This window comes from Pogoniulus pusillus, chromosome 17, assembly GCF_015220805.1.
Source record: "Pogoniulus pusillus isolate bPogPus1 chromosome 17, bPogPus1.pri, whole genome shotgun sequence".
NCBI lineage: Eukaryota > Metazoa > Chordata > Aves > Piciformes > Lybiidae > Pogoniulus > Pogoniulus pusillus.
Window position 1 is genome coordinate 24542073 of NC_087280.1, and position 26074 is coordinate 24568146.

The 26074-nt window shown below is 51.1% G+C and overlaps 1 protein-coding gene across 1 annotated transcript in view; it reads right to left on the reverse strand.

Moving 5' to 3' along the window:
• CTXND1 (cortexin domain containing 1) overlaps window positions 1-17379 on the reverse strand; it is a 34653-nt gene extending 17274 nt beyond the window's left edge. Inside the window, exon 1 of the mRNA XM_064158134.1 lies at window positions 16912-17379. The gene's annotated coding sequence lies outside the window, so the exon portion shown is untranslated. The remainder of the gene's footprint in view (window positions 1-16911) is intronic.
• Window positions 17380-26074: the final 8695 nt, after the last annotated feature.

Consider the following 26074-nt stretch of genomic DNA (forward strand, 5'->3'; position numbering starts at 1 on the left):
CCCAAGCCTGATTCTCCTTGGGATCACCTCCTCTCCTCTGCCAGCTAATCAAACCCTCACTTTCTCAGAGGGAAGTCCAGGAAGAGTTTTGACTTTGAAGAACAAGTGCCAGCAGTTATCTTGCTTTCAATATGTCCATTTCTATTGCTGTGCAGGTTTTAGCAGGAGGAATTTACATATTAAAGTAGCTGCATGAAAGCCGAAGTCTGACCACAGAGAGTGGTGCTCAGATGAGTCCTTTGGCACCTCCCGAATGTGCAGCTGAAGCCTTTGGTGCAGACTTGCTGCCTCAAGTTCTGACACCCTGTTTTATCCCAGCTTCAAACTTCTCCCTGCTCAAGAAGTAGCTTTTGGATGCTGCACTGGGGGTGTGTTTTTCTCCTGGTGGGCTGCTGCAGTGGATGCCAATGAAGGCACCTGCCAGGCTTCTGACGAGGGCAGCCTTGCAGGTGTGTTAGCAGTGCAGGGGTGCCCTGCAGCTAGCCTGTGCCTAGCTGTCCATCAGCTGACAACGCAGGTGCAGGGATTAGGGATGGATGCAGGAGCTGGGGCACCCTCGCTGCTCACCACTGGTGCACCTACTCCCTGGCCTGTGCTGCAGGGGCTCCCCTGCGCTGCCTTCTGTTTAAAGTCTCCTGACAAAGCTGATTGCAGGAGCGAGCAGCTTGCCTCAGAGTCACTGACACAACAGCAGCCTTCCGCTGGCAGGGGCTGCTCTGCCTTCCAGCAGCGGTGTGGGTGCCGCTGGAGCTCGGGATGCAGGCACTGCACGGTGTGCAGGCACTGCAGCCTCTGGGCCGGGCGCACTGCACGGTGTGCAGGCACTGCAGCCTCTGGGCCGGGCGCACTGCACGGTGTGCAGGCACTGCAGCCTCTGGGCCGGGCGCACTGCACGGTGTGCAGGCACTGCAGCCTCTGGGCCGGGCGCACTGCACGGTGTGCAGGCACTGCAGCCTCTGGGCCGGGCGCACTGCACGGTGTGCGGGCACTGCAGCCTCTGGGCCGGGCGCACTGCACGGTGTGCGGGCACTGCAGCCTCTGGGCCGGGCGCACTGCACGGTGTGCGGGCACTGCAGCCTCTGGGCCGGGTGAACTGCACGGTGTGCAGGCCTGTTGCCCTGCGGAGTTTGCAGGAGCGGGTGGGCAAGCTCCCTCACTGCACAGCCATGCCTTGTGCCCCAGCCTCTCGGGTAGCTGGCAGGCTCGCAGGTTTGCTCTGCTGGGGGAAGTGACTCTGCAACCCAGCTCCCTTCCCCTTATGCTTGTTTGCTGTTATTATTTTTAAGCTGGAGGAGCAAGACTGCTTTTCTGGCCCTGGAAACTTAGCCTGAGGACTGGGGCTGGGTCCTTTGCTACCTCATGAATCACCATCCTGGGAACCATTCTGCACTGGAACTTGGAACAGCTTGGTGATTCAGGAGCCAGGAGACATTCCAGCTCCCCCACACCCCCTGGCCTTACATATGGCATTGCTGCATTGCTACTGGATATAAAAAGCCTACAGGATCTGTTTCAGCCAAGAAGCAGCTGGGACTTTGAATGCAGATGAGAAGTAGATTTAATTCACTTGAGTAGGAAGAGGTCAACAGAAAATGAACATTATTTTCCTGTCCATGATTGCATTTTAAGTACATAATAAGTAGACAATGGTAACCACGTGCTAAAGGGTCCAACTGTTCTTAATTGATTAAAACAGCTTCTGAAGGCTGCTTCCAGTCAGGATTTGCAACAGCAAAAGGCTCTACCACTGTGCCAGGATGGGCCTGCAGCTAACTGCCTCTCTTCCCTAAGCCAAGTAGCTTTGCATTAAGATGCTACCTCTTGGTGCTGACAGTCACCCACCTCTGTCCCACTGACCTCAGCAACACATCTGGGGCCTTCAGCACCAAAAGCGCTGCTGTCTCTCAAGTGAGCTGAAGGAGTCTTTTCCAGTGGTCAAATCAAGTCCATGCTGGAAAGAGATCAAGGTCCCTGGCCAGGCATGTTGAACTGAGAGTACTGTGCCCAGCTGCTCTTTCCTTTCTTTCCATCCCCTCTACTCCAATGCCAAACCTCCAGCACAAACCTCTGTGTTGTTTCTTCTCAGCCAAGAATGTTTAAATCTTCTCCCTTAGGAGCACAGAGCAGATCTGGGAGGGAGCCCAGGTTGGTAAGACATGACAGTAAAATCAAGTCTGTTTTCTCTGCCCTTGCAGGGAAAGCTCTAGGAGAAAATGAGTTTTCTTTAAGGTCCTAAAATGAAAATACATTTTGTCCCACCCTTGTCTAGAATGAAAGCTTTTGTTCTTTAGCCAGAGAACGAGATATCTACTTCTGAAGTGCCTTCAAGTTGGCTGCAGAACAGGTTGCTCACTATTAATTGATATAATAACAATGGCATAATCATCTTGGCACTGCCAGCCCAGAGTTTAACTCCAGCTTCTTTACACAGCCTAAATTAATAACTGACCCCATAAATGATTTCCCATGAAGTAGAATGACAACTGCCTCAGTTTACTGGCACTGGTGCAGACCACAGGCTCCTGGCAGAACTGTAACATACAGGTTTGAAAAGAGCATCTCTGGGCTTTGTCTTCTAGTTTCAGGACACTGACTCACACAATCCATCTGTCTGCAGGCTCTTTGTCTCAGCCAGGTGTTGTGTTAACCTGTTGTCAGAAGGAATTTGATTTGCAAGCACACAAGAGCCAGGCTGCATTTTCATTTTAGACCACTCATCCAAATGCAGTTTCCACAGCAGGATTTAAGCACATGCCTGGCTTTAAATATGGGCTGAGAAGTAAAGTAGTAAGGCCAGGACACCTGAGGGCAGTTAGGTTCCTGAAGCCTCAGAGAGGCCTTGAAGAGAATAAGGCTTCCTAAGCAGGATTTAGGAGCCAATCTATGCCTGTGCCTTTGACCTCTAACTGAAGTCCAGCTATGGACTTCAGTTAGAATGCTGGAATTCAGTTAGAGTGCTGGAAGCATTTGCTTGCTTTGCTGGAGGGTCCCTAGGACCCCGTGCACAATGCAGTCTTCCTGCCAAGTAGGGTGCAGGTGGCACTAGTTCCAGCCCCCACTCTGCTATGGAATGTTAAGGCCAAAACTTGAAGCACTGCTCCTCACTAGGAGGAAGGAACTTTGAGGCTTCACAAATGAATGCCTCCATCAGAACCCTCCCCCTGGATTCCAGCTGATTTCCTCCTATCTCAAGGAACAACAGCCACCTCCTCCCTGCAGGTCAGCCTGGAGGTGCTGAATTAACTCCATGTGACAAACAATCTCAGATTGAGCTGAAAACATAAATCCTACATCTCTGCTGACTGGGCACATTTTCAAGCAAACAACTGAAAATAACTTGCTTAGCAAATTAATATAAAGCCTTTGACATCAGAAGTGCTTCAGCCTAACATCCACACAGCTGCTACAATGGAAGATTTTCATCCTGGGCATTGAAAGGAAGAAAGGTCAGAGAAATTAATCAAGCAAATAGATAGCAAGTCTGACCTGGCAGTCATCACAAACCCAGATCAATGGGGATTTGTCTTGCAGGACAAAAACATCACTGCCTGTAGGAGCATTAAACAAGCGTGGGCTTGGATCAAGTAGATAGAAATCTACTTGGGAAGGCTTTCCTGCCTAGCACAGATCCTTTTCAAGAGCTTTTCACTTACAAAGACTGGACTGTTCCATTTTGAAAGTCAGTAGTAAATCCTACCCCACACTTAATGAGACAGCCTCATATAACTACTTCAATAGCATTGCCCCCCCCCCCCCCGCCCCAGACACCTCTTTTTTCAGTGCCTGACTTCATTGCTATGAAAGTAAGAGTTAATGTACCAAAAAGAGAACAATAAGCCCTTGGCCAGAGTCATAAGCAGCAGGTTCCTGTTCCATTTTAAGTTTTGAGCTGCAGTGGTGCTAATAACCAATAAAGCCCAGCCCTAGCTCCCAGGCTCTGCTGAGATCCATCAGTGGCAGTTCTGCTGCTGTCAGGACAGGAGACAGCACAAGCAGCCTTCTGGAAAGTGCCCTCTGGAGCTCCATGTGCTGATCTGGGAGAGGTGCAGGAAATAACCTCAGTACCAAGGGGCTTGCATGCTCATCTTCAGCCCTTGTTTGCATCTCGGGGAGCTGCTCCTGCCAGCCTCAATCGCGCAGGCTTGTGCCTGCAGTGCCTCTGAGCTCTGTAGGGCTGGCAGCAGCCAGCTCCACGCTGCCGAGAGGGTCGAGCATCCCCTGCTCGTTGTACTGCAGCCTGCTCTGGGAGCAGGGCCTCGTCTCTCTCTGTGTCTCACATCACACAGCTTTGCTAACTGCTGCCAGGCGTTTCAAGGAGGAAAGCTCTTTAGCTTTCAGATTCACTTGCTGAGACCTTTAACTTTGCAGGACTCTGGTTGTAGATGGTTGGTGCTGCTCTGGGTGACAGTGATCCAAGCACGGGAAGTTTCCTGGAAGCCTGAGAGTTAACTGGAGAAAAAGCTTGGCTCTTCTCCCTGCTTGATAGAGATCAGCTGCAGATAAAACCCGCTCCCAAAGCTCTAGGTGCTTGGTACCTTCCCTGTGCATTGCACTTCAGCACTTCACTGCCTGTATTTTGGTTTCATGCTGGCACACAGCAGTGCTGAGCAAACTCTACAACCTCAAGGAGTTATTTGGGACAGGGTGAGCTGGGTATCATTCTAGCCTCATTTATCGCCATAAACAATGAAGCCCATAAATCATCTTCCATCTACTTTGGCATGCAGTGGCACTCCAGAAAATGCTGTGCAGAGCTCTCCATCATGCAAATGTAGCCTGGGAAACTGTAGCCAGTGAAGTCAGCAGTGTGAGGATTTGCTTCCAGACAGCAAACAGAGACAACTGCAAGAGTAAATCTTCTCCATTCCTCCTTCCTTTCTTTAGACTTTTCCTCTGTGCATATATATATAACACCCACAACAAAGCACCAAACCACAGAAGGCAGTGACTGGACTTAGTGCAGCACCTGCCTTCGGGTCTGCCTTTACCTCAGGAACATCCTTTTCCTCATTTCACACCCTCCAAGCTTGGTGAATTTTGTTTGTCCTGCTTTAAAATCGGAAGGACTGAGCTGGTGTAAGGCTGTTCAATTTCTTTGAAGAGAAAAATCTTCAAGGCTTTGCCTCTGAACACCTAAAGGGATTCTCCCTTCTGTCTGGAAATGTTCAGTGGTGTAAAGTGTTAACCCCCCCCACAAAAGGGCAGTGTTCTGACTTTGTCAGGCTCTGTGCTGGCTTTGCACAAAGGCAGATGAGTAGCTGGAGAACTGTCTGGCAAACAGAGGACTCAAACACAGGATGTCAGGAGTTGGAAGGGACCCAAAGAGATCATCCAGTCCAACCCCCCCTGCCAGGACCATAGCTCAGGGCACACAGGAACACATCCACACAGGCCTTGAAAGGCTCCAGAGGAGGAGACTCCACAGCCTCTCTGGACAGCCTGTGCCAGGGCTCTGGGACCCTTCCAGCCAAGAAGTTGCCCCTTGTGCTGAGCTGGAACCTGCTGTGCTGCAGCTTCCATCCACTGCTGCTTGTCCTATCCCAGGGAGCAGTGAGCAGAGCCTGTCCCCCCTCCTGACCCCCAGCCCTCAGAGATTTAGAGACATTGATTAGATCCCCTCTCAGTCTTCTCTTCTGCAGCCTAAGCAGCCCCAGGTCCCTCAGCCTCTCCTCACCAGGCAGTGCTCCAGTCCCCTCATCATCCTCACAGCCCTCCACTGGACTCTCTCCAGCAGATCCCTGTCCCTCTCGTTGGGCTCCAGCTCTGCACACAAACCTCAGTCTCTCACCTTACCCTCACCAGGTGAGTGTGCAGCTGCCCCAGAGCAGAGGGACATGCCTGTCCCATACTTCAGCAAGATGAGCTTCCACTGCTTTGCCAGCAGCACCTCTCCTGCCAGGCCCTACCTGTAAGACACAGGGAGGGAAACCTCTCCCCGCTGCCAGCCCCCCCAGGGCTTCAGCTGCAGACTCGGAGGGTCAGCTGTTAATGCGGCAGATGAGGTGAGGGGAGCCTTGTGCTGCTGCTCCTGCGCTGCTCGGAAGTGCTGAGGCATATTAAAGCTCTCTGATGTCATTTAATGAATAATAAATGTATTTGTTATTGCTATACCACTCGAGCAAGGAAAACAACATGAGCCTGGGCAGAAATCTGTTGGCAGCTGCATTCAGCAAACAGAATTTGATCAGAACAAATCTCTCCCATGGGTGGGTGGAAGTTTCCTTGAATGTCTTCTGCTCCTTCTTCCTTCCTCCCTGCCACAGGCAGCTGTGGGGTGTCCTCTCTGCATGCACTTGCACTGCCTTTGTTCTTTTGGGCTCCAGCATTTGAGATACCACACTAAGTGTGCTGCCTCTTGCCCTCATTCACCCAGAGGAACAGTGAGAGCAAAGACCTTCGAGAGGTTTCCAGGGCTTCTCCACCACATCCTGGACCAAACAGGAATCTGAGGTGGTGATGATTATCCCAGGGTGTGGTGTTAATGCAGATTCCTACTGAAGATCATTTGTAGGAACAGAGAAGTGATGGAGTTGGAGGTGTCCCTGCTGGCTGCAGCAGGGCTGGACAAGGTGACCTTTGGGGGGGGTCTCTCCCAGCCCAATGCTGCCTGTGAATCTGTGACCAATTCCCCAACGCTTCTTTGAGATGATCCAAGCTGTCTGGTAGTCCTTGAGAAGTTAACTCCTTGAGGAGTTAAGGTTTAACAACATCAACCACTTTACACATGAAAAGATGCTTTCAGCATCACCGTTTTAAGGAATCCTGTGTGCCCCTGAACAAGGTCGCTTGGCCCACCTCAAATCTCTGCTGTGTTACCTTTCACAAGCCCTGTGAGGAGAGGCTGAGGGAGCTGGGGGTGTGCAGCCTGCAGCAGAGGAGGCTCAGGGCAGAGCTCATTGCTGTCTACAACTACCTGGAGGGAGGCTGTAGCCAGGTGGGGTTGGGCTCTGCTGCCAGGCAGCCAGCAACAGAAGAAGGGGACACAGCCTCAAGCTGTGCCAGGGCAGGGTCAGGCTGGATGTGAGGAGGAAGTTGTTGTCAGAGAGAGTGATTGGCACTGGAATGGGCTGCCCAGGGAGGTGGTGGAGTGGCTGTGGCTGGAGGTGTTGCAGCCAAGCCTGGCTGGGGCACTTAGTGCCATGGTCTGGTTGGTTGGCCAGGGCCGGGTGCTAGGTTGGGCTGGCTGAGCTTGGAGCTCTCTTCCCACCTGCTCGATTCTATGATTCTACCTCAGCTGTGTACAGGCTGTGGAAGTCCTGCAGAGAGGCAGGTCCTGTGCTGGCTACTGGTGGCTATCAATGATCTCCTTAGAACAGAACTCTTTACACTTCACTATCTCAGTGTATAAGCAAATGTAACTTGCAAGTGGAGACAGACAGGAGGCATGGTAAGAAAAGGGGGTTTTAAGAGGAACAAGCAGCAGGAGGTGAGGTTGTCCAGGCTGCTGATGGTTACTGGTTTGCTCTCCTCACAGGGTGCCTTGCCCCATTGCCTCCCATTACGATTACTAATGTCTGGCCTCAGTTGGCAGTTAAGAAACCTCTCCCTTTAGCCAAAGGTTGTAAGGGAGCATAAGGAGATTACAGGAATGAACTGTCATGGGAAAAGAAGACAACTGTTCTGATCCCTCTGCAAATAAGGAAGCAAGACTTTGTTTAATCAGAAGATCCCATTCTCACCAAACCCAGCTGACAAATCCTGCTAGAAGTGCCAGTGCCTCGTCCTCCTCTGCTATCAGTGTCACAAAAGCTGCTGCAGGCATTCCTATTTTGCAGGGGCTTGCTTAAGCTACAAAAAGATGTTCACATGGACATCAGAAAATGCAATCTTTTTCTTGATGTGAGATTGAAAATCAGTTGGAGAATTCTTCTGCATGGTGTGCAAGCTATCAGCCAAGCTCTTGTGCACTCGCTGCCCCAGGCAGTGCTCTGAGCACAATGCCAGCTGCCATTGGTCCCCATCTCTGAATAGTTCCTCTGAACAAGTGTTTGGGTTTGAACAACCTAAAGCAGGTCTGGTTATTCCCTTCCTCAACACCCCCACATCATCCTCTGGCAACTGTCCATGGAGAGGCTTTGCTCTTGGGACAGGAGGTGGTGGGGAATGCAGAAAGTCAGAGGTTAGAGCAGAAGCTGTGGGGGGTTTGCATGTGTGTCTCTTGTGACAGTCTGACCCTCACCTGCCCTCACAGAGCCTGTTGGCTGAGCCAGGCAGCATCACCTGAGAAAAGGAGACTTTAAGACCACTGCAACTTCAGCTGGCCTGGAGTTACATCTGAGTTTACCCCTTTGTGGTATAAAATGTCAATAATATATGCACCAGCCTTGCCAAGGCTCCTTCTGTCCTCTGCTTAGAAAGCGTTGACTCCACAAAACCTCCTCCTAGGTGCCAAATGCATTTTTCTCAGTGCCTGTGCTGGAGTTAGCTTCCAAATGAACTCTGCAGCACTTCCCTATAGTCTTTGCTTCCAGCTGGCCAGGGCTTTGAAATGCACTAGAAAGGGTCATGTTTCCTGGAGATGAAGAGTTTCTGACTTCATTCACCTGCAGAAGTGGCTTTCAAAGCTGCTAGAGCTATTTCTAGCCCAGCTCATGCAGATGCCTTTCAGTTATTACTAGCACATAACACACAGCTTGGCAATAACTGCAGCTAGGGTAGAGAACATTTGGTTAGAGTATTACTTCCAATATGTTCTCCAGACAGCAAGCAAGCAGGGTAATGCGTCTTCAGAAGCTACCTCTTGCCAGCTGAGGCGAGGTAATAAGTTGCCTGCTAGCCCAGAAGCTGGGTAAGTTGGAACCAGCAAATCAGAGGCTTCACAGAAGAGCTCAGCCCAGGTCGATTGCACCTGTGGCTGCCTTTCACAACCACTCTTCCCAATTTAAGCTGCAGCCTCTGTGAATCTGAACTAAGAAGGGTTCAGCGAGGTCCTCTGTTACAGTCCCTGCAGCACAGGGAGCGGGTTTGGAGGGCAGCATCTCTGCGTGCACCCCGAGTCTGGAGCTGGGTTGCTGTGGCAGCAATGGTGACTCTGTGGCGTGTCGGCAGTGAGACGGATCCTGCAGCTTCGCAGGTGAGGTGTGGGCTGCTAGGCTTCTGCTGCTACAGCAAGCCCAGACACTTGACACCCGGGGAAGCAGCACAGCGGCGCTTGTCCTGCGCTCAGCACATTTGCACTCCGGCAGCGGACAAAAGGAAAGAAGAAAGCCTGGCGGCCCGCTCAGGAACAAGTGGCTGCTGGGTTAAATGTCACCTGAAAGCATCCCTTTTGGAGCAAGATCCTAGCTGCAGGGGAACCAGAAGAAAGCTGTTCTGCTGACTGGAAAACAACAACCAGGTAAGGGGAGCAGAAAGCACTGAGTGCTGTTTCACGGGAACGGAGCAGGCTCCTTTCGTGCCGGGGACAAGTGCTACAGCAGTCGTGTGTTGTTTGGTGTCTCTAGTGGCTCTCAAGCTCTTCCTGGCAGCCCTTTTAACAGGCAGCTGAAGGAAACCCCAGAGATGAGCCCCAGGGTTGGCATCTGTGTGTGTACTCATTCACAAGTGTCTATCCAATGCTCTGTCTGTAATTTACTGCTGCCCAGCCTCTTGCTCTCGGGGATGGATGCTGCATGGGCTGTGCTTCCTGGCAGGGGGAGAGCCTCCCCTTACATCAGCTGTGTTGGCACAGGATAGCTTTGGAAGCAAACGTTGCTATCAGCTGTGCCTGTGTCTATCTTGCTGGACAAGTCCTGCCCAGGCAGGCTGAAATGAAGCAGTGCATAAACTCGCCTCAGCTGCCTGCTGCCCTGCTCAGCACAGGCAGGGCTATCCAGCTGGGACCTGTTCAGGTGCCACATTGCTTTTGCTCTCGGGTTGAAGGCACTGAACGCTGTGGGGCTGTGCTCTCTTGGAGGGAAGTCTGCTCTGGAACACATGCTGCTTGCATTTCCTCCTCAATTTATTGGGGTTGTTTGGGTTTCTGCCTTTCAGAGCTGCTGCTTCACTTCTCTGCACTTACTATTCCTTGCCAAAATCTCCACTTTATGAGGATTATGTTAAGTAAATGTTGGGGAAAAAAGAAAGCTACATCCTCTTGCTGCTTTTCTCCAGTGGGCTGCATTTTGAGATCTAAGAATGTCTACAGGGCAGTTTAAATCAAATCCCAGGCTGAGGAGCTCTGTACAAAACGTCCTCCCTTAGGCACAGTATTTCTTCATCATAAAAGTTATTCCATCAACTTAAACTCCACCTGAAACCAAACTTTATTTGTGCTTGTATTACCCTTTCATCCCTCCTCTGAAATATTCCTTTTGTTCTGCAGATGATTTAAATCCAACTACTGTTGGAGAGCAGCAGGGTGGCTCAGAGCCTCGTTGTCTCTAGCAGTTATGAATCTTTAGTGGCTGTGCAAGGACCCAGGCAAAGCAAGGCCCTGCCAGGCTGCCTGCTTACCCAGCGTGGGGCTGCCCACCCCAGCAGCGCTCACAAGGTCAGCATCGCTCGCACTTGGCTCTGCACCGCCGGCAGAGTCACTTTTAGAGGTGCAGAGGGCTGTAGGTGACCAGGGCAGCTCTCAATGTGCCTTTCACAGAAGTCTCTTAGGTCCTGATCCAAAGGCAGCAGGAGTCTGAACTGCCTTCCACACATTTGGCACCGAGAGCCAAAGCAGAAGGCAGCTGGGGAAAGACTCCTTTACAGATGCGATTATGGGTTAGATGGTTTTTCACTTGCTATTACCAACCTGTTCCCTTTCTTCAGGCAGCTCCTAAAAGAGCTGACTGCTGAGGTCTGGCAGAAGGAAAATGCCATGACGTGGCAGCAGGAGCTGTGTGAACAGGAAAACCTGCCCCAGTGAGCATAGGGAGCTGCAGATGCCGCAGTGGTGTGGCAACCTGGGTGGGAGAGGATGCAGTGCTGGGCATCTGCCACGTGCAGCCCAGGAAAGCAGGCAGGAGAGAGCTCTCTAAAGACTTTTGCAACTGGACCCAGCTTGGATCCCCTGTACTTGAGACCTTCCTTTCTGGCTGCCTTTTGCTTGCAATCTGAGAAACTGCAGCAATGATTCGGAGAGCTCAGCAGCAGAACAGAACCCAGGAAACTCTGTTTTCTGTCGGTTGGCAGCTGCAGACAGCAGAAATCCCTTCTCTTCCTATGAAGCACAGAGACAAGCATGTAAAACTGCAACAGCAACCCCCAAAAAAGGCAGCAGCATTTCGTGAATTGTGCTTCTGAATGCAGAGGTGATTGAACTTCCCCATTTGTCTGACTTTGATCTGCAGCCTTTGGAACTCTCTTGAGGTTGCTGTGCAAGGAGCTATAATTCCTGTTTCTAAAGTGCTCTCCTGGATGGAAGCTTTGAAGCACTAATCCTAAAGAATCCCCCAAATGGAAGGCAGTAGTAAAGCAGTTTATTTCTTCCAGAGCACAGCCTTTCTGGTTTGCTTTGCCCAAGCCTCCTGACTGTGAGCGGTTCTGATGCGTCGTTATTTGGGCTACCAATAGGGCAGACACTTTGCTGACAAAACACTGGCTCCTCCTCTGATGAGGGCTAGGGCTTCCTCTTTTCTTCACTCCTGCTTCTTAGCAAAGTCCCTGAGGGGTCTTTCAGCTCCTGGCTCCCACCAGGCCCTATAAAGTCACCTCTCAGAGTGGCTGCTCAGCTGCTCTGAGGTACCAATGGGATGTGTTCTTTCTCCTGATTCCCCCAGGAAGATAGCACAAGGATCACAAAACTATTGTGGCCTTCCAGGATCTGAAGGGGGCTACAAAAACGCTGGGGAGGGACTTCTGAGGCTATCAGGCAGTGACAGGACTAGGGGGAATGGAGCAAAGCTGGAGATGGGTAGCTTCAGACTGGAGGTGAGGAGGAATTTCTTCACCATGTGAGTGGTGAGAGGCTGGAATGGGTTGCCCAGGGAGGTGGTTGAGGCCCCATCCCTGGAGGTGTTTAAGGCCAGGCTGGCTGAGGCTGTGGGCAGCCTGCTCTAGGGTAGGAGGTCTCTGCTCATGGCAGGGGGGTTGGAACTGGCTGATCCTTGTGGTCCCCTCCAACCCTGGCTGATTCTATGAAGATTAGCTGAGCTGCCCCACTGACCAGATGCTCCATTTGGTCATGGAGGCAGAGGAATCAGTATGCCAGGACTCACTATGACAAACAGTTAATGCCTGCATGTGAGGTTGGAAAAATGATCTCTGACTGCATCTCCTCCTGCCTGAATTATGCTCAGACTGAGGGCTGAATTTTAAACTAGGCTGGTGATGATCCAGAACAATTCTGCACCATATGGTGTGAGAGGGTTATTGGGTAAGAAGTTATAGATCTATTGGTGACACTGACAGAGAGAGTGGGAGCTTGAATTTGAATGTGGAAACAAAATTTGGATGGGCAACATCAGCTTCTCAGGAGCAGTTTAGAATACAAAGTCAATGTGTGGTGGAGCAAATCCTCCAGTAATCATGGAATCAGACAGGGCAGGGAGGGAAAGGGGAGGCTTTCCTGCCCAAGGAGCTAGATGTGCTGGAACCTGTGGTTCTTCACAGCCAGCAGCTCCAACCGAGAGCCTAAAGCAAGGCACTGAGCAGACCTGTGAGTTCTGATGAAAGGGAAGAAATCCCTGTTCTGTTTCCAGCAGAGCAAATGTGAGCATCTGTGTTTTCAGCAGCCTTCTGTCTCATTTCCTCATCTTTCCTTCTGAACCAAGTACTGACTGACACTGGGGCTCTGATGTTCTTCCTGTCTGGGAATCACTCTGGCTGCAAGCAAGGAATTCAGAGGAGCTGTGGATAGGACCCCCTGAGACTTGGTCTCACCAGGGCTAGACAAAAGAGATCTGAAACTTAAATGCTAAAGTGATGTTGACAAAAGGCAGGTGTCTGCAGCCACCACTCGAGCACACCCTCCCTGCTGCTGCCTCCACTGCATTCACAGCCAGAAGGGCTGAAAAGATCATTAAAGAGTCCCTGAACTAACTCAGGAAGGATCAGAACTGAGCACACAGCATTTGGAGTTTCCTCCAGATGTGGCTGTGCACACTGGCTATCTGACTTGTGATCTGCCCCTGACCATCAGGTTTATTAGGATACAGACCCTCTCAGCCTTGTTTTCAAGTTCCATGGGATGGAATTACCCCCCAGAAGGCCAGAGTGGCAGAACTCCTGCCTACAGCTTTAGAGAAGGGAGGCAGAATGCTGGAGGAATTGTAGACCAGTTCTGCATCTCCTGAAGGTCAACCTGCCTTGCAGGTGCACTGTGGAGACCCTTTGCCAAATGTAAAGCTTGGTCTTTCTAATTCTGGATGGTTTTGAGGAGCATATCGACACCTTTTGACTAGCACTTGGAGAAGGCAAGCACCTTGTTTGTGCTCCTGTTTAAAACAAGAGCTCAGGCAGCAGTATTTAGAAAGTACTCGCTTTTAGTCCTCTGATCTTCCTTGAATGCTCCTGCACTGCTGCTTTACACACAGGAGGTTCTGGGGCTCCTGTGGGAGGTGAAGGGCATCACTGTGGCAGAGAAAGTCTTCTGAATTGTAGCTATTAGGGAGCATTAAGCAATGGCCCTTGGTAAGAAGTGATAGCAGCCAACAATAGCAGCTTGGTTTTGCTGTTGAAAATGGATGGTCTAAGCAGAGATCTGAAACCCCATTAAACTCCATGCTCACAGCAGATAAGTATAATGAAGACTCTGATGGATCTGCTTTCATACATATGAATAAAATAATTACTATGCAGCATACCTAAGTAGTTGACACTGTCAGAAAGCCTACCCTTGAACAAGAGGGAAGGATGAAAATGTGCTTCTGTAGCCAGAAAGAAACTTCTGATGAGGTGTGTGGCACACTGTGGATGTCACTAGCTGCAAGGCATCGCTCTTGACAAACATGACAGCTCTGCTGAGCATGGGACACAAACTCCCTGCTCGGGGGTGAGCACAGCTAAGCTGCTCTCTGAGCAGCTGCTGCAGGTCCCATCTCTTGACCACAGAATCACAGTCTTAGGGGTTGGAAGGGACCTCGAAAGATTGAGACAGATTCAGACTGCATTGAGCTGGAAGGGACCCTCGAAGGTTGTCTTGTCCAAGCCCCCTGCAGTCAGCAGGGACACCTCCAACTACAACAGTTCTTAAGAGTCTCTCTAAAGAACCTATTTTAACTTCCATATTAGCCATCACCCTCTGACAGAAGGAAGGGATTAGCCCCCAGTTGCACAAAGCACATCTCTCCTCTCAGAGGTCCAACCCCTGTGCCAGAGCAGAAGGTGACACTGGCCACACCACGGGGTCCTGGTGCAGCTCTGACACATTCTCACTGTGCTTTGGAATTCTGGAGCATCTCTATTTGTGCAGCCTCAAGCTGGAAGTTTTGTCCCTGGTAGCTAAATGATGAGATGGTGCAGTCATACTTCATCTTGCAAGGAAACAACAGTGCTTCTGCAAGTCAAAAAGGGGTAGAGATACAGTGATGCAAACAAAAGTAGTTTAGGTGTCTACTAATGCTGAGCAGCTACTGTTAGCTAATTAGATTGACTTCAAACTCATTACTGCCAATGTAGGATAAAATTAGTAAACTTCCCTTTGCATGTTTCTCTCTAAGGCTGCAAGGCAATAAAGTGAACTTGACTTATGAGGCAAGGCTCCTGCCACAGTTACTTAACAGGCAGGATGAACAAGAACAAACATTTGTTGACTAATATCCTTATTCCAGACTGCTGGGAAATGAGATTCAAGAGGAACAGTCATATCTGGCAAGTAATTCTGAGGTTCCAGCCTGGGAAGTGCATTCTGATTAGAGACTCAGGATTGCAGGAGGGCATAAACCCAGCTGTAATCTGTCTTTCCGTCTTGAGGCTCTCATCATGAGTCCAGCATCTTCCCAACATCAGCTCTGATTCACATTTCTTTTCCTTCCCCGGTTTGCTCCTCAGGGGAAGCAACTGGCAAAGAGTATCTCATTAAATAACCTGAGTTAATTTACCTGGAGGATGTCTGATGACAATGCCACCAAAACTGCCTGACCTAAGTACGTTCTAGCTCAGGCAAAATCCCTGCTGGTCCCTCAGGACAGGTGAATCACTGCTAGGTTTGTGATGCTGGTTCAGAGGGATCTTAGAATAAATCCTCATCTGCTCCCAGTTCATTATTGGCTTTGCTGGTTATCTGGATGGAGAGGATGGGGAAATGCACACTGACTGTGAGGCCATCACACTGATCTTGTGGGTAGGTGCTTACATTACTGGGAAAATCACACTCAGCTGAGGTTTAGGTCCTTAGCTGAGAGCAGCTGGAACACCTCCCAAGCACTCTGCAAAGAAGTTAGGATAGCAGAGGAAGGCAAGAGGGGAGCCAAGCAGGTTGAGATGTGCTTCACCCTTCTTGTAGATCTGCCCACCTTCAAAGTTGTACAGCTAATGAAGAATAATCATGGCTTATTAATTGCTCATTACCTTAATGATTGCAACTCAATAGCACCATATGTCAGAAGGGTACTCTGAGGCAAAAAGCAGAGGATTCTCCTGGCTGCGGCGTGAGAGGCAGCAGCTCTTACCAGCAGAGCCCGAGGCAGGCGTGCTGCAAGGGGCTGCAAAAGGGAGACAGCTCCCAGGCTGTCCCCTGGTGTCCCGAACTCTGCCTAGGGCTCAACACTGCACACACCTCGAGCAGCACCTCTGCAAAACCTCTTCCAGCAGAACTCCAACTTCAGTCAGCTCACTTGTGAGGATTATCCCTTCTGATGGACTCACAACACAAATTCTGCTCAAAACCGAAAGGACAGATCCAAGAGGAAGTTTTTTTCTTCATCAGGCGAAGATTTCCTCTGTCTCCCCAAAGTTTCTAACAGCTGAACAAAGCTCAGCTTTTAAGCAGTAGACAAGCTGGAATACTGCTTCTGTCAGTGCTCCTCTACAAGAGCTGGGCAACTATTTAATATCGACATTGGAGTGAAGAGAAGGCTCCCCAACTTCTGGCACTTGCTGCTACTGCTCACCAAACATTTAGCGTGCCTTGAGGAGTTAAAGATGCCTGCAGCCCAAAATGGCAGTTACTCTGGAGGCAGGCAGTTGTTCTAAAGCCACAGCCTCCTAAGTCACTGACAAAGCTGTACCAGAAGAATGCAGCTTATGTTAGTCCCTAAATGAACAGAAGGAAAGTGGCAGAGTCAAAGCTGCCTCAGATGCTGCATGGCTTCTTCCAAAGGCCTGCAATTATTGCTCGAGCTCTGGTTCTGCAAACGCTCCCAAGCCACATCAAAAATCCCTCTTCTCCTAACCCAAACTTTCCCTCATGCTTTCCCTGCTCTACAGCACAAACAGCAAAGCTGTCGCTGCGGAGTAGGGAAGCAGAACATCCGAAGCTGAGGAGGAGCAAAGCTCTGCTGAGGTAAACTACTGCTTTTAAACATCTATCTGCAAAAAAGAGACTGCACTTGCAGACCACACTTGAAGAATTTCGCCCAAATTAGAAGTGAGCCATAGCTGCAGAAGTCAAGTAAGTGTTACCTGTCGCCGAGGCACTCTTTCCCGTGGCCGCAACCTGCCCTTAACCGTCAGCCAAAGGCACGGCTCTCGTAAAGCCATGCTCAGAGCACAGCAAAGAGTTTGCAGCTGTACCACCGGGAAAGAGCACACCGAGGTATGCTGGCAGTAAGTTGCTGAGCACCGTCTCTGCCCAAGCAGTGCCCAGGATGACTACAGAGAAAAGCTGGCAGCAGCGGAGCGCGCAGCCGGCGCTGCCCTGCAACACCCAGGCGCAGGCAGAGCCGCGGCACAGCCGCTCGGCTCCTTCCCCTCCTGACGGACAACGGCAGCCGCCACACAGCCGCGCAGCTGACACCGCTCCCGGGCTGGAGGATGTCCCCCTCCCAGCGCCAGCCGCAAGGTTCCAGCTGCTGCTCAGCCCAGGGCAGCGGTGCCTGCTGCAATATCCCGCTCACTTACTGCATTGCTTTTCAGCCGAGCTCCTCCCGGGCACACATGGCTCTGTCACCGGAGGGGTTCTCTGCTCAGCACGGCTCGGCTCCGAAGCCTCTGCTCGTGGAGGGCAATCGCCTGTGCTCTGCACTGGGGATTTCTGGCTGCAGGCTGCTCACCCTAGCCATTGCCTCTGGTGTATGCGAAGTAAGCAGTCCCCCAGGTCTTCATCAGGAAAGGCTGAAGAGGCACAGCTCTGGAGAGCAGAGGTGTTCTGCCGAAGCCTCTGTGCTGCCATGGCATTTTAAAGGCAAAGGGGCTGGCAATGCCTTCATCGTGCCTCGCAGTCCTGTGGAGTGCAAGTTGCTGTGCTCTGTACCTCGCAGCTGAGAGCTGGGGGCTGTGTTTCAGAGATCCTGAGCTTACATGGCAGGCTGAAGCCACTGCATTTCTATGTGTTGAAGAGCAAAGGATTTGCATTGAACTTCATCTTCTGTTTCTCAGGAGTAGAAGTGATTGGGAGGGGTTTCCCTGCTCTGAAACAGCCAGAACCAGCCCTGCTTACGTAAAGGGTACAGACAGAAGGGAGCAGCCTCGAACTCCACAGATCAACATCCCAGGTTTAACATGCCCCAAGCAGTGCTCTGCTCTTGAAGGAGGGACTGTCACCCTTGCTGTCTGTCACTGCATGGCCTGGGGACATGCTGCCAGGGTAGAAATAATTAGCGGTAATGATAAAGAGGCAGAAAGAGCAAGAGACACAGTGAATCATTTCCCAGTAGGGATCCTGTTATTTTCACTCTGCTGCCTTCCACTCTGTCTCTGGAAGCCATGGGGAGATTCCTCTCACTTTCTCTGCAAACAGCTTGGCTGGGGCTTGTGGATGAGCACATCTGAGAAGCCAGACTGCAGCCTGCTCCAACCCTGACCTTCAAAGGAGCTCTCAGGAGCAAAGTCCCGTCCTGCTGCTGTGCTCACCTGTCACCCAGGCCTCCTGTAACCTGCTAGTGCTAATTGTGCCTACCTGTGCATGGCAAACCCATGAAAGAAAACACCCTGCGCTCCTGCAGGCAGGAATGGGATCCTTTTCCACATGGGTGTCCCAAAAGTGGACTCAGCAATCATTCCTGAAGACTGGGAGCTGTGTCAGGTGTTGGCTCACTCATCTCCTTAAGGCTCTTGGGCAGGGGAGGTTTCCTCTGCCACTGACTGAGAGCATTAGGACCTCATGACAACAGCAGCAGCTTCATGTTGGTGAGAGGAGGCTTTAAAGCCCCTAGTAATGGCTTCGAGCATCCTCTGGGGCTGATTATCTTCCCAGATAGTGTGGGGAAATCCCAGGCACCAAACCAGTGTTGCTAATAGATTTTGCAGGAATATTAATTGCATCCTTTAGATAAAGGGCAGTCAAGGACAGGCATCCAGGAGGAGGTGTCACATTTCTGCTTTGGAAAGGGCTTTAGCAGCTGGACTTGGCTTTTCCTGGAACCTCTGTATCGATGCATCTCTCTGTGACACCCTTCAGCAGCCCTGGCACTGTAGCTATTGTTCTCCAGCGCTGTAATTTCTGCCTGCAAACGTGCCAAGGGTAGTCAGCCTTGCTGGCTGGCAGACCTTGCTGGGAAGGTGCTGGTTTGCACTTGCACAAAAATAACATCTCGGAGGGGAGAGGAAAACAGCACACAGTAAATCGGTGTCAGCAGCAGGGAGTTTCCAGGGACTCAAAAGACACTTCTGGAGCAAAAAACCCTCACCCTTTCCTTTGTTCTTTCTCCCTCCTGCACTCTTAGCTGTGCTCAGCACCTCGGGGTGAGGAATTTGTTGAGTCATAGACAGTAAGGATGAGAGAAGGTTCCTTGAAGAGTAAGTTTGTTGTGCACAGCAATGTGTGCCAGGCTCGTGTGTCTTCACTCTGGAAGCGCAGCAGAGACACAGTCCCTGCCCCAGGGAGGATCCAGTGACCACCAGACACGATAACCACAGGCAGGGTTAGGGGGACAGCCTCGTTTGTAAGCAAAGCAGGAAAACGTGGCCGGATTTGAGGGCTGCAGCCTTGGTAGCAGAAACAAGTCATGCCGAGGCAGCTCAGCTGTCACAGCACCCTGCACAAAGGCACTCACATTCTCTTCATTCCTCAGTCACCCTTCTGGAGCATATTGATCCTTCCAGTAAGTCCATTTACTTTCCTTGGTTGAAGGATAAGCTGTAATGGATTTCTTTGAAGTATAAGTTGGACGAAAATAATTGAGTCAGCACTGTAATGAGGTGTGGACCTTTCTCACATGCCAGCAGACAGCAGCCCTGGCTGTGGGCAGAGACGTGGTTATTCTAACAAGCAGAATAATCTGATGTTCTGGAGCTGTGGTGAGGGCAGGGGGAAGGATTACAGATTTCAGTGGATCATTTTCCTCTAGTTTTCTGGGCTTCTGGCCTCAGCTCAGCAACACAACAAATGCTGCTGCGCTAGCGCATCGCTTTGCTTCCTGCCAGCAACAGTATCTTACACCCTGAAAACAAAGGAACCAGGCAACTGCCTTAGTGGGGAGCGGCAGGAAGGCTGACAGCATGGACCCGAGGCCTTCAGAAGACGTTTTACATGAGAAACCTCATGATTAAGAAACCAAACATTTAAATGTTCATAACGGTGAGGAAAAAGAAACCAACCAAACACAACACAGTCTAAAGCGCAGCTGCACCTCCGCTCAAACCCAGAGCCCACCCCACGAGCAGAGCCCAGGCCAGCCTGGGCAGTCACTTCAATGAGAACCGTATGTGTTGCAAAGCAATGGCCACACTGAAGGAACAGCCCACTCGAGCCCCTGCAAGGGTGGGGTTGTCCCCTTCCTGTTGTGTCGGGAGGCAGCAGCCAGTAAGCAGCAGTGCTGCACACGATTTGCCAGGAGAGCTTTCCCAGGCCAGCTGGGGACTTTGTGATATTGGCAAAGTGCAGCAAAAGGGAATTGAATCTTCACCTTCCTGCCAGGGAAACATCAAGGGCTCAGAATTGCCTCTGGACAGGCAACATTAAACACAGTCACATCGTGCAGGATGCTGTGAGAAAAGCAAAGCAGTTGAGGTATGAATTTATGTTACTTGTAAATGGGTTTAATTTGTTTGTGATAAATACATCAATCTTCACACAGCAGCACTACAGCCGTGTCAGGAATGGATTCTGAAAGATTGACAGACTTTGGGAGCAGCCTGGTTACAGCTTTATCAAACGAGTGTGACAGCAGAGGGCAAGTGTAGTGAGGCTGCCTGGCATAACTTGTGGTAGCTGTGGCACAGCAGGGTGAAGAGCTCAGCCCACACAGGGGCAGCCGAGCTGCAGGCCAGCGTCTGCAGGAAGGTCACTTTGCCACTCCTTTCAGATGGGCAAGAGAAAGAATGGGAAGAGGAAACTGAGTAAAGCCTGCTCGAGTCACTTGAGGTCTGCACAGAGAGCACAACTTCAGGTTACAGAAAGCCAAGGATGCTTTGTGCCTCCTCCCAAAGAGTCAGGCAAGAGATGGTCTTTTTCTGAGGGATTTCAATGGATTCTATGGTTCAGGTTTGAACTCTTCTCTTGTTTCATCACCCTTCAGTTGGTTTTGTGGTCAGCTGCTCATTGCAACCCATCAAAAGGGAGGTTGTAACTAGGTGGAGTTGGGCTCTGCTGCCAGGCAGCCAGCAACAGAAGAAAGGGACACAGCCTCAAGCTGTGCCAGGGCAGGTCTAGGCTGGATGTTAGGAGGCAGTTCTTGCCAGAGAGAGTGATTGGCATTGGAATGGGCTGCCCAGGGAGGTGGTGGAGTGGCTGTGGCTGGAGGTGTTGAAGTCAAACCTGGCTGGGGCACTTAGTGCCATGGTCTGGTTGCTTGGCCAGGGCTGGGTGCAAGCTACATCACTTCAGGAAACTGGAAAGGGATTTGGAAGCTATTTTTCCTCTTCTGGATATTTACATCTGTCTCCTTAGGTTTGAGGTGTCCCTCACTTACAGAAGTGGGGAGCCAGGGGGGAAGTGGGGCGCACTGTTGTCAGCGCACTGCTCTGCCCGCAGAGTGCCTGCTAACAGCTCTTGAAAGACTTCTGCTTCACGCTGGAACCTCCCCACACTCCACAAAGGAGGAACAAAGCACCTCAGGCTGTGCTGGGAAAATATTCTTGGTGTGAGTGGGTTTATAAAAGGAATTGGAGTGCAAACACAATTTGGAGGGGAGGAGAAAAGAAAGCTGAAACAAGCACGGGAAGACTGGCAAATGTTAAGGGGCAAACGGTACCCAGTGAATTGACCAGGTGGTTGCTGGGATGGTTCTGAAGGAAGTTATGGCCTCACACAGTACCTCAGGTGGTGACTCCCACACCCTGCACTCATCTGGCAGCTGAGAAGACCTCCGAAGGCAGGCACAGCCAGAGCCTGAGACCCTGCAGCACAGAAGTCTTCCACCAAGGAGCTCATCTTAACTGCTGTGCATCAGAGAACCTGGGGGGTTTAAGGGTGCTGCTTTCAGAGTTTACATGAGTCAGCCTCTGCCTGTGGAGATCATTTCACAGTATCATCAGGGTTGGAAGAGACCTCACAGATCATCAAGTCCAACCCTTTACCACAGAGCTCAAGGCTAGACCATGGCACCAAGTGCCACGTCCAACTTTGCCTTGAAGTGCCCCAGGGACGGCGACTCCACCACATCCCCAGGCAGCCCATTTATAGAGGTAAGTCCAAGGAAGCTGTTTAGTCTGGGAGAAAATGGAAACCAATGGGCAACCAAGCAGTCCTCCAGACCTGATACCTGGGGAGAACAACTGCAAGGGAGTTCAAATGAGTCAATAAGCAGTGGGGAAATGCTCTTTTCCAGGCCCCAAGCAGTGACACCACAGGCTTGCCAAGTCTGAGAGTCCAGAGATCAAAAAGAAGCTGAATCTCAAAAGGACTTTGCTGGAAGAGGAAAGGGAGAAGTGGGTTGAGAGCTGCCTGGGGATGAGGGAGAGTCTGAAAAAGGATAGCAATGCACCAGAGCCCAAAGATGGAGATAACTGTGGGCTGAAACTCCTGCACAGTGCTTATTTCAGCAGCAGATGGAAGTGAATTCTAATGCACCTGGGCCTGTGGAACTAGAAATATCTGATTGCCATAAGGACTTGCATGGATGGAGTTTAGTTTTCAGTGGAGAAGAGAGAGGGCAAAATCTAGAACTGAATTTCAGAGGTGAAATTCCCTCAGAGTTTGGAACTCAGGGTTGGGTTTTTTTGGTACTAATACTTTCTTGAACCAGCCCAGACTCTTTTTTATCTACACAGTGCAGAACTGACTTGTTGCTTCCTTTAAAAGGATCTATAAATTCCTAATACCTTTGTTCATCAAGCTGCTGCATGCTGGCTGAGCTGCAGTGGTTGCTGCTGTTCCTGTTCCTGGCCAGTGGGAAAAGTCTTTGAGGGTTGCTCAAAGCCTGAGTAGAAGAACACATCGCAGTGATGCTGTCTGGACACTCTCTTCAGGCCAAACTCTCCTGTTTTTAGCAGGCGAATGGCTGAGAGCAGCCTTGAGGCACAGGACCTGGGGGTCTGGGGTGATGCAAAGCTCAACAGGAGCCTGCAGTGTGAGTGCAACCCAGACACAACCCTGTGCTGGGCTGCAGCAGAGCAGTGTGGGCACAGGGCAAGGGAGGGGATTCTGCCCCTTGGCTCTGCTCTCCTCACACCCCACCTGCAGTCCTGAGTGCAGTTCTGGAGCCCCCAGCACAAGCAGGACATGGAAGTGTTGGAGCCAGCCCAGAGGAGTCCACCAAGATGCTGAGAGGGCTGCAGCAGCTCTGCTGTGAGCACAGGCTGAGAGAGTTGGGGCTGTGCAGCCTGGAGAAGAGAAGGCTTGGAGGAGACCTTGGAGTGGCCTTGCAGGATCTGAAGGAGGCTACAGGAGGGCTGGGGAGGGACTATTGACGAGGTTTGGTAATGCCAGGACGGGGAGGAATGGGTTTGAAGTGGCAGAGGGGAAATTAAAACTGGATGTTAGGAAGAAGTTGTTTGCAGTGAGGGTGGTGAGACACTGGCACAAGTTGCCCAGGAAGGCTGTGGCTGCTCCCTCCCTGGAGGTGCTCAGGACCAGGTTGGATGAGGCCTTGAGTGACCTGCTCTAGTGGGAGGTGTCCCTGCCTATGGAACTGGAAGAGCTTTGAGGTCCCTTCCAATCTAAATCATTCTATATTTCCTCTTCCTTTCCCTGTTTCCCTCTCCCTCTCCTTCACTGCTGATCCTCAAACCAAACAGAGTAGGACAAGCCACACTCAGCCCTTTGGTGAGTTAATGTTGACCTGCCACATGCAGCCCTGCCCTGCAGTCAGCTTCGCAGCTCTTCACTCCCGGCAGCTGCATTCAAAAGCATGAAGGTTTGCTATGGGCTGAGACAAGAGCGTGCAGCACAAGCACTGCCTGCAGGATGAGAGTTGGTGTTGGGAATCACTCTTTTGTCTCTGAAGCCTTGAAAACCTTGATAAATACTTTGGAAACAGATTCCCTGGCTGGGGTTTGTTTGGGATTTCCTCAAATCGCATCACAGCTGCCTCCCACTCCATCCCACAGCTTTGTCTGGTCTGTTTGCTGTGGCTCATCAGTGGAGCTGCAGGCTCCCTGCCGCAAGGACTGTCCCTGTCTTCATGTCTCAGTGAGTTGGCCACTGCATGCAAGAGAAATGTTTGCTATGAAATGACAGCAGCAGATCATACCAGGGCAATCTGCTTAACTATTGACTTACTGCTTCTGAAACTGGAAATTGCTGTTCAGCATGTCAGGAAAAGAGGGACTCACTCCACAGGTGAAAGCCACAGCTCAGAGACCATGCAGTAGTGACTTCAGTGTTGGTGTGTGTGCAGCTGGCACACAAAGCCTTAAATATGCTTCTAAGGTGTGGCAAATGGTTCTGAATCCTGTGGCTGCTGGCATGAAGAATTGCATCTTTATGGGTGCTTGGAATCGTCTCTGTGGACCTGAACAAGAATGCAGTTTCTAAGCAGTGGCTAAGAGACCCTTTTTCTTCAGCTGAGTCTGTTCCCTCCCTCCTCCATCAAAGGAACCTGTGCCAGTTGTGTTACAGGCAGGTGCCTGCCCCAGGTTGTGTCAGTGTGGGCCCAGCTGCCCAGCTCCACCCTGGATTCATGTTAGCACCAAGGAGTGAGCAATGCAGCAGCTCTGTTTTCCTTCCATCTCTGCACAGAACTAGCTTCATCCTTCCAATGAAGACCAAACTGTGCTGGGTCATACAGAGAAGATTATAAAGCCTACCAGAAAGACTGTGCCAAGAGGCTTTGTATTATCCTTGTTCATCTGCCTCCTCAAAATCAGCATCCACCTGAGCAACTGCCTGCACCTTGGTGAAGTGCCAATCATGCTCTCAGCCCGAGGCAGGGCAAAGGAAGGCTCAGGACCGCTCCCAAGAAGCTGCCATCCCGAAGGAGGCATTGACAGCCTGAGGAAACCCAGGGGAAGGTCAGGCCTGGAACTGTCTCAGATTTACAGCTCATCGGCATCCTCACTGGAAGAAACTTGTGGGCTTGGAGAAAGTGAGTCCCAGAGGGTGACTGAGGAAAAGCTTGCACAGACAGTTCTGACTGCACAGCACCGTCAGAGAACCTCCCCTGCCACCCTGCCAGGTACAGCCAGCGGGCAGGACTGCAGAGCCAGTAGGGAACGTGGCATCTGAATACTCAGATGCTCTGAACCAGCCACAACCCTTCTCACTGCCTGCCCAAGAAGACTTTTGGGGCTGGTGAGGAGGCAAAGAAACCCAAGCTGCATTCGGAGCTGCCTGTGTTGGGGCTAAGCACACCAGCACGATGGCTTCGGCAGCACCAGCAGATGTCAGCCCAGGGGTGTGAGATCTGAGAGCAGTGCAGCTGGTTTCAGGCAAGTTTCTTGTGCTCCATCAACAGTGATTTACAGGATTTCTGATGCACTTTTTGCTTTGGCTCCACCTACAGCTCCTGAGAATTCCCCAGGAATTCCTTTGCTTTTTCTCTTTTACAGCATTACAGAGTGGCTGAGAACAGCCAGGTAGAGAGGGACCTGGGGGATGCTGATAGAGAGGCGCTGAACATGAGCCAGCAGTGTGCCCAAGTGGGCAGCAGAGCCAGTGGCATCCTGGGCTGGCTCAGGAGCAGTGTGGGCAGCAGCACAAGGGAGGTTCTTCTGCCCTTGTGCTCAGCCCACCCCTGGAGTGCTGTGTCCAGTTCTGGGCTCCTCCATTGCAGAGAGATGTTGAGGTGCTGGAAGGTGCCCAGAGAAGGGCAGCAAGGCTGGGGAGGGGCCTGGAGCAGAGCCCTGTGAGGAGAGGCTGAGGGAGCTGGGGGGGTGCAGCCTGCAGCAGAGGAGGCTCAGGGCAGAGCTCATTGCTGCCTGCAGCTGCCTGCAGGGAGGCTGTAGCCAGGTGGGGTTGGGCTCTGCTGCCAGGCAGCCAGCAACAGAAGAAGGGGACACAGCCTCAAGTTGTGCCAGGGCAGGTCTAGGCTGGATGGTAGAAGGGAGTTGTTGCCAAGGAGAGTGATTGGCATTGGAATGGGCTGCCCAGGGAGGTGGTGGAGTGGTCGTGGCTGGAGGTGTTGCAGCCAAGCCTGGCTGGTTGCTTGGCCAGGGCTGGGTGCTAGGTTGGGCTGGATGAGCTTGGAGCTCTCTTCCAACCTGGTTGATTCCATGATTCCAGGACCAGGCACTGAGCATGGTTTTCAGCTGTAACAGGTTGTTTGAGCTCACCACCCCCAAAACCCTTCTCCTTGGGGAAACAAAAAAAAAAAAAGTTACAACTAAATAATGAGAGGTTTTTAATGATCAGAACCTCTCAGCATCTCTGATGTCATTGGCAGCCTTCCCATTGGCACTGATGTCATTTGTATCTGGATAAAGGAGAGGAGGATATGCTCTCTTGTAAGGTGAGGGGCATATTTACCTATGCATCTTGCACCTTTGGTTTAATTCATGCCAGTCCTTGGCTCTGGGGCTGCATTTGCCTCATAAGCTCAGTTCTTCTGTTTCCATTCAAATGATGCTTTCACTTCTATGAGTTGGGTTTGAGCTGTTCTGCAGATCCAGAGCTAACCTTATTTATGGAGATGGCAGTACATAATGATGTCTCCTCGTCAGGGAAACTGGATCCTGCTGAACCTACTGAAAAATCATTACTGCTAATAAACTGATCTATATCTCATTTCTGACCTTACAGCAGTCT